Below are 9,207 nucleotides of genomic sequence, written 5' to 3' on the forward strand. Positions count from 1 at the left end.
TCTTCTTTCTCTTGTCTAAACTTAAAAATATGAGAGGTCCATTTTAATTCTTTTGTACATTGCAAAATAACTGTAAAGCAGAACACCTTTAGTTCCTGTAGAGTTTTTTTATCCTCACAAATATTGGATGCTTTTGAGAACACTAAAATCATCAATCCAAAATAGTGGTTGAGAAATTTTGAGTGAAGTCTAAATATATATCATAACCTATGTGCCTGTTTTTGTCTTCTCTAATTTATCTGGAACTTTTACTGTCCTAATTTCAGCTAAAATATACTTAATGATTGAAATGTCAATAAATCTTCCAAATAATATGAATGAGATACAATTTTTAGGGAAATTACATCATGAGAAATACAGTTTAGTGCTTGCTATGCTTCTTAAAAAGTGATCATCAACATAGAAAAAAAGTACAATTTTTTATCATTTTCAAACTTCATCAGGGTTTTAAAAGACCATCTAGTAATTCTATAAATAATGGAAATACTGACAAATAAAAATAAATATTATTCTACTCTTCTAGCTCTTTAGTATTTGATAAGACATGAAATAAATATTACTGGCAATTTCCTAAAAAATATTATGATTTTGCCTCTGTGCTCTTTGCTTACTATAGTGGAATTTTGGAGCTAAAAAATTAGTCTTCTGGTTGCTCCAAAATAAATGCTAAAATGCAAGTGAGAGAACAAATTATAATCCATACATTTGCATTATATCACAATTTATGAATGTATGCATTGCATATAGCAAATTGGGTTTATAAAAAATTGAAAAGTAGATAAAGTACTATTGTAAGTTTAAACACATGTAGTTTCTCTTCCTTGAGTGTGTGAGCATTCATGAATAGGTGAGGTATTTTCATATGTGCATGATTATTTATTGAAATATGAGAAGTGGAATGTGTGGGGTGTATACTTGTGAGATTTTTGTTTGATTTTTTGGTAAGGTAACTGTTGTATGGTATACATGGACTTAAACTGTCACATATAGTTATTTCTAATGTGATACTTATTTCTAATGTGATATTTTAGGTTTATATTAAGCTAAAAATATCTGAAATTTATGTACATACTTACACAATGATAAAATGAATAAAATCTTCCTATGAACCCAGATTAAAGATAAATGAGGAAAATGAGATTTTGTGCATACTAATAAATATAGTAAGAGCCTTCTTTCTGAGGAGAAATTACCAGTTTGAAAATTAGATTTCAGAATACATTCTACTAAGCAACCTAGTATAAAATCATTAGGTTTTCCCTCATCAGCTAGGTTTGTTCATTTCATTATTTTATGCTACTTTTTAATTTGGAAACTTAAGAACTTACCTGAGATGAGCAATGCTTTTGTAACTGAACATTAGGCAGAAAGCATTTTATTCTACCAGGAACCTTTTGGGACTTAACTCTCTGAAGCTACTTTTATTAGGCTTCCAATTTGTACAAACATGTAATTAATTGTGTTTCTGGGTCTGTGTTTTCCCTTGTGACTACAAGAATCACTGGAGCACAGTGGAGCTTGCCTCTTGAATATAGTTCCCAACTCATGTATGTCAGATTGAAGCTGCAAATTGATTCTATACCATATAATATGTACAAGGCATATAAGTTTTCTAGTATAAAATATTATCTGTCTCATGCTCATCTACCTGGAACAGAATGTAATTAAACAGCCCTCCAAAGAATCCTCACCAAACCATTCCCTTTTTCATTTGTTTTTTGAGTGTTCAAACATTCTTTCTCCAAATTACTAAACTATTATTACCTTTTGTTGATATTTGTATTGAGAAATAATACATGAACTACAAAACTCACACTGAACATTTCTTTGGTATGTAGTGCGGTCACAAGGCTGGAGAATGACCATGACTGTCTACTTGTAGAACACTTTTTATCAGCTCAAATACAAAGACATCAGTGTAGGAATGAGTCCACCCTCTCCTTTTCCCACAACCCTTGGCTAACTCTATGCTGCTATCTGACTCTGTGTCTTCATCTATTCTAGAGTTAAATATTAACAGAGAGCCCCTGTGTTTGCTTACTGGGGTTAGTTTTTCACTTACCATACTTTAAATATACACCCATCTTTTAGCATTTACTTCTTTTGGATGAATAAATAATATGCTGTTCCATGGATCCAATATATCATGTTTATTTGTTCATTGGTAAAAGGGCTTGTAGATTGTTTCTACTTTTTGGCTCCTAGGAGTAATGCTGCTATGGATACTCATTTCTTCGTGCCCTTCAAACACTACAGGGTTTACACAATCTTTTCACATTCCCATCCCTAATCACCTGTTACCCTTCTGCAGTTCAATAATTTTATGACTGCGCCACATTCTCTACATGCAGTAGAAAAGAATGAGATATTATTTTTAATTATGCTTAATTTATTTCTATCAGAAATTCTCTATTACTTCTAAGTCTTTAGGAATAATATTGGTGTTTACTGTTTTTGAATTTTTATTTTGGAAAGGTTATTCCTTCCTGAGTATTCATTGTTACTATTTTAGATCTTTAATACTGGAAAGTACTGAACAAAGAGTAGAAATTCATTGCACTTTGGAATTTATTCTGTTACTATAATTCATACGTGTCAGGATGATTCATTTAAGGATTATGTGTGAATAATGACTCTTCTGAACAATGTAGAGTTTCACATTTGTTTTTTAAATGATTTTATTTTCCTTTATTTATAATTGTTCCCCCCCAAATTAAAAATTCATGACAATCTGACTTCCATATTTTCCAAGCACCTTCCCAACAGTGAGAAGTTCTGCCTGCTGCTTACCCCTCAGCCACCACTGCAACCTCCAGTTTGAGTGAATGACCTCAGGGGGACCAGAGCCAGCCCCACTCCCACAGTGGCCTGACTGAAGAGTCTGCCACTCTATCTCTCTCTGTGTGCTGCTCCTCATTCCATTATTCAGTGTCCATGGTGAGTCTCTGCAGAGCAAAAAATAAAAATATTGAAAGAAAGAGAAAGAAAGGAAGGAAGGAAGCAAGAAAGAAAGAAAGAAAGAAAGAAAGAAAGAAAGTCAGGAAAGTGATCACACACTCACTCAATTATTTATTTATAAAGTTAAAACCTAAAAATAAAAGAAACTGTAAGGAGAAATTTAGAACTCCACAATGGGCTGATAACTTGGGTCCACTAAAGATGACTTTTGGACACATCTTCCTTAGAGAAGCACTTCTTGTTTATCCTCTCTGAAATTCTGCTGGCATTTAAGCACTTCAGTCAACATAAAACTGTTTGAAGTAGCTCCCCCACACTCCTTACACCCTTTCACTGATTTGTCTCTGGGAGCCACTAAATTCTGCTTGATAATCAAACTAAATTCTGGATAATCAATGTGACACTTTGAGACCAGGAGTGACTGTCTTTATGGTTTACCTAGATGTCCTTAATCCATTCATAAGTTTTAGGGCAATTTGTGTTAAATAAATATATTATGATGTGGATGTATCCATCTAAAACACAATTTTATTTTGTTTTTAATAATTTTTGAGACCATATAACTTGAATTTATTGGCTTTATGTAGCAATAACTTAAAAGACAGAAACAGGAAACAGGTCTTTATTACAGCAGTTCAAACACTATTAATGAAATTTGGCCAGGGCTTCAACAACCAACGAGGAACACAAGCAGTGAACTTGCAGGTCATGTGTCAAGTCCACCTCCCACCTCTTCCCATGAACACCTTGGCTTTTCCCCCATAGAAAGGTAGATTGTAACTCACTGTGAGCTGTGTCTGTTAGTTCACAGCTCCATCTAAAATTAGTATCTGAATGGAGCAGATATGAACAGCTCATGCACCACTAGTTTTCTACTCAGTTGAGAATCTTCTGGGCGACATATAGTTAGGGAAATGTTAGCACTGCAGGGAGCAATGTCTGGTTAAGATATGTCTCCTTAAGATATTTGTCTTATTAAGATAATAAAGGGTGACTTTTTACAAGTATGAAGTACACATAATATATGAAAAGGATGCACATAGTAAAAAAATATTCTAATTGAAGAGACATGGATAAACCATAAATAGATCAGATCTCAACATTACCTACTGACAAAATCAGAATAAGGAATGCTTTTAGGAGTGCCCATTTCAGGAGAAATCACACTCCGTCTCCTCTGGGCACACTCAGTGTAGATTTGCCCAGTACTGACTTCAAAAGTAAAGAGTATTTCAATTCATTAAAAAGCTTCCATTACCTATGAGCCCATCACCCCCTCCTTTCCCTTCTTCCCTTTCCCCTTCTCCTCCTGCCACCCCTACACCTTTGGATCTTTTCCTATTTCAAATTATCAATTATTCATTTTAATCATTTTCATCCTTATTTATACTTTCAATTTCTTACACTAGAGAAACTGTTCAGTATTTACACCTGTGTCCTATTTATTTCACTTAAGAGTATGGCCTCAATATGCATCCATTTAGCTATAAATGACTCTAGTTTCTCATTCTTTATGGCTGAGTAGTACTCCATTTTATTAAAAAAAAAACACATCTTCTTTATCCAGTTTCCAGTTGATGGGCACTTGGGCTCTTTTCAAGCTTCAGCTATCTATTACACAAGTGCTCATAGGTAATGGGGGAAAATATAAAAACTAAGATATATCATGTTCAGGTACAAACACCCAATGATAAATACAAATGTATTGTATACCTAAAATGTACCAATTAATATATGAATAAAAAAGCTTCCAAATTATATGTTCAGTCAACAGAAATAACCTTCTTTTAGTCACTTAGTAAATTTCATCTTCGCTACCATTCTTAGGAAACACAACACTTTTGCACTTCTATCAGGCTTTCCCCTAGGCAGTACAGTTTCTGATTTGTGTGTAAAGTGCCAGTTTGATTTACAGCCAGTTCAGTAAACTTTAGCCTGCATGCAAGTAGTGAGGCCCCCAGCCTCATCTGCCCTCGAACATGTTTAAGCATGCTGTGAGCTGCAGAGGTTCTCTCGTTGTAGCCCTACAGAGGCATCACAGTCACTAGCTGCTAGCAAAGCAGGACCCCATCTTCCAAAGAATCCAGGGGGCTGGGCTTCAGTGTCCTTCTCTAAGTGATGCTGTGAGCACTGTTAATAAACAGGACTGACGGAGGTAGCTACACAGTGTTACAGGTGCCATCAGTGAACATTGTGGACAATGCTTGATGTAGCTGGTTGATTTACTTTAGCTGATTTTTGAATGGCAAAGGGAAAAATATTCAGCAAGAACACATCTCCAGTTCATTTAAAAGTCAGCATCCAACATAAAAGAATTCTCCTTGGGAATGGACATAATGCGTACTGTGATACTCACCTATTTTCTTCTCAAAGAAATTTATCTGCCCTTCCAGAGAAGTATTGTCCATGAAGTTGAATGGATTTTCCACTTAGAAAACTTGCTGAAGCTCAGTTGCAGCATAAGCCTGTCAGCCACGAATTCAATGTACTGCTTCACTAAGGTGTAGTTCATCCAGATTATTGTCATAGGCAAGGCCTCAGGGAGGAACTCCTGCTGGATCCTGATGGTGCTGACAATGATCTCCTTCACTCTCTACTCCCAGGGTTTGTGCACTGGGTGCTTGAATATCAGGCAGGTGAAATCACAGTGCAAGCCTCATCTCTGCTAATAAATTCGCTGGAAAAGGTGAAGCTGGGCATAAGGCCAGGTTTCATGAGCAAGAAAATTGGCAACCATTCCAGTGCAAGGCCCAGTTCACCTTCTTCACACAGGACATGGTCTGGGTGGCCTTGAAGAGAAACTCCCTTTCTTTGGAGTCTTTAGTGTAAGGAGACTGTACATTTCAGAATGGAAGTTTTCCATGGCAATTTGGAAGCCATAGAAACTTCTGTAATTTGAACTTCTGGCTAAATCTCTCCTCCAGGTTTTCAGTGACTATGCCATCTCTGGCAGCAGAGCAAGCCAGGACATGTGAAATAAAATCTCTCATCAGGCCTTAGTGCTTCCCAGGGCCATATGTCTTTGGCAAGATCCACTTCCTTAGCCCTCCAAAAGGAGTCCTCGGCTTTCTTATCCATCTGCCGAATACCCTGGTACTGGATAGGACAGATCATGAAGCACAGAGGGGTTCTCTCTGTAGGTCCCTAATGGTGGTGAGCAGGGTAAAGACAGATAGCATGATGCTTCCCAGCAGTGGGAGAGGAGCGAGATGACTGGAGCAAGGTTTTATTTTTTATAAATTTATTAGTATATGCTTGCCATACATAACATACATGAAGGGAACATACATGAATGACACATATGTGTCACATCTTGATTCCTTTTCCTTTCCCTTTCCCCTCCTCTCCCTCCCATGCTCAGGCCCACTTCCCCTTTCCACAAAGTCTACCTCCCATGTCATAGCATTATCTTTCACTTTGGTCTTAAAGTTACTGAACTTTTGAGTGTCTAAAAGAATGCAAAGGAAACTGCTACTTACCTTTCTGCATCCCATTCGCCTTATTCTTCAACTGTTCACTGAATCTGGCATCCTGCAACACCTTCCAGCTCTTCTCAAGTTCAAAATGGAAAGGAAAGGAAAAACTTTGAATTGATTCAGGAGATTGAGGATCCATAGCAGCACAACTAAAGACATTCTCAGAAAGAGACTTCCAGGACTGCTTCAGGAAACTGGAGAGGTGATGAGCATGTTTAAATCTGAGGGAGAATCTTGAGGGGGATTAAAGGAAATTTATATTTTACTACAATACAGGCTTAAAAATTAAAACACACATCTTGTTTGTAGATAAAACCTTGAAATTTCAATAAATTCATATGTTTACACAATATTGCAATCTGCATTCTTCCTGGAAAGTCACACCTCCCTGCTCATATCTGAGCACGTGGGTGGTTTCAGACTCACCATTAGAGTACATGTACACACATGTAGGGAAACAGAAACACAGGTCAGAATGCAAACCACATTATGTCAATCTTTATTATCACTTCCAAATTATGAAAAATGAAGATATGTTTTATCAAAATCTAGATGAATAAATACTTTATCACATTGAATGTGTGCACTGACATTCTTATATTGTTGTAAGTAATAGGGAGCCAAAAGGTGAGAGACAGAGCAAGAGAGAGAGAGAGAGAGAGAGAGGGTTTGAGTTAAAACTAATAAAATAGGAAACAGCTCAGCAAGACACTAGGTGTGTCGGGAGACACTGTGAAATTGAAGCTGTCTTATCATTTCAATTCTAGTGGTGTCCGAGAAGAATACTATATTGGCATTATGTATATTCATAGTTCAAGTCCTTGGTGATCGCTTTTACATAAAATTGGTATACTTTATGAAAAAACTAAATATATTTACAAATAGTTCACTACATTATTTTTCTAATTGTGAAACCCTCTCTTATATTCTATTTATTTTTTGGAATGTTTTTTAAAGTTGGTTTTAGATTTTGAATAATATCCAAAAGAATTCCTTTTATATTTCGTACAAATTTTAAGTTATGTGGTACTGCTGGTGAGGATACAGACATGTAGGCCTTCCTCTACTGTCTCTGAAATAACAAGATGGCTTTTTTTCCCCAACTTCCTGCCCTGCACATAAAGCAGAACCAGCTCTGCAGTCTCCTGAGCCTAACCAGGCTCCACTTTTGCTAAGGATAGTTCCTTCTGAGTCAGGGACAGCTGTTGCAAAAACCTTAATTTCTCTTCACGTGTTGATCTCGCTCCTCGCTGATTCATCTTTCCAGAGTGTCTTGTTGTGGTCTGGTCTTAATGTCCTCAGATCATCCATGCTCATCATTTTTAAATTCTGCTCACATCCTTTTTAAAATTTGCCATAAATGCAGCTGTGCTCCATCCATCTGGCTGACAGCTTTTTCCAACTGGGCATCAGATCTGTTTCCTGATATCATTCTCTCTCACCACTGCCTAGGAGGGCTGCAACTCACTCTGCGCATTTTGCATAAATATTCTCTTGCCTTTTATATCCTGTTCACTTCATGTGGCTGGATTTTTTAAACAATATTTAATGATTAGGAAGACTCATCATCATCATCTGTTAGATGACATTTTCCAGCCTGTCCCAGGGACCTCCTAGTGGTGGTGGTCGAAGCCCTCCCTCTTGGCCTCCCTGCCAGCACCACCCTTTCTGTGTCCAATGTGACAGCTCCTGAAGCTCTGAGGCATCGTGAGTGCTGGCTCTGTGTTGCACTGTGCTGCTGCACACGCTGAACTCACACATGTGTGACATGGGGTATGAAAACATGAGACAGCTGGTGGAGGAGTTGATATACTCAAAAGTGCCTAAGCAATGAAGGCAAGGTTAATAAATATATTTTTGAAATTCTACATATCTTTCTAATCAAAATGCCCATGCTTCATGCAATCTTCTCCTTGAAAATCTCATAAAATATTATAGCCCTTCCTTAAGCACCTTACTTAAATTATGTCCTTTCATAGTAATAGTGTGATTTTTAATGGATGGAATAATTTATTAATTTGAAATTTATAGATTTGTAGTATCTTTGATTTGATATAAATTCTAGTGATTTGGTTAGATGCTGTCCTGAATTCAAAATAAATAAATAAGTCTACTGAGAATTTTTCCTAACCCTTTTCTATGTTGTCATTTACAAGCTTTTTTCCTATTTTATTTATAAGCTGAAGATCAAAAGAACCCATCCTTTATCCATATACAAGGCAATGCCTCACAAGTATGTAACAAATTAATTTCTTCTGAAAGGTCATTATTTGTTTTGAAAAGTTAGTATTGATAATGTTCAATTTATAATTAGTGTGGTCCTGGAAGAAGAAGTGTATATATTACCACCCGGAAGGGACATGCATACACACACACACACACACACACACACACACACACACTCTCTCTCTCAATCACAAACACACAATTTTCCAGGGCAGAATTAAAACATAAAACATACATATTGTATGGTAAGATGAAAAAAAAATCACATGCATGGTCTAGAAAATTTGTTACCCAGTATATTAATTAGTTATTATCCAGAACCATGGGGTTTATGTGATTCCTAGATTGTTTTATTACAGTAAATTTATAAACAGAATTAGTGAGTTGACTATATAATTTCAACCATGATCTCCACAGATAGCATGGAAATACCTTTGATGGAGTCAACCAAATGCCTGTGGACACAGGCAAGTTCAGCTCCACTGTGTGAGGTGACTCCTCACCCTCTGGGCACTGTCATTCATGTCTTTGTTCCACAGGCTGTGTA

At 36.5% G+C, this 9,207-nt stretch overlaps 1 pseudogene; it reads right to left on the bottom strand.

Moving 5' to 3' along the window:
• Positions 1–5,245: 5,245 nt before the first annotated feature.
• Positions 5,246–6,069, bottom strand: LOC110347371 (ribonucleoside-diphosphate reductase subunit M2 pseudogene; annotated as a pseudogene).
• Positions 6,070–9,207: the final 3,138 nt, after the last annotated feature.

Source organism: Heterocephalus glaber, unplaced genomic scaffold, assembly GCF_053883595.1.
Source record: "Heterocephalus glaber isolate CG9 unplaced genomic scaffold, H.glaber_assembly_v1.0 deba00000896, whole genome shotgun sequence".
Lineage (NCBI taxonomy): Eukaryota > Metazoa > Chordata > Mammalia > Rodentia > Bathyergidae > Heterocephalus > Heterocephalus glaber.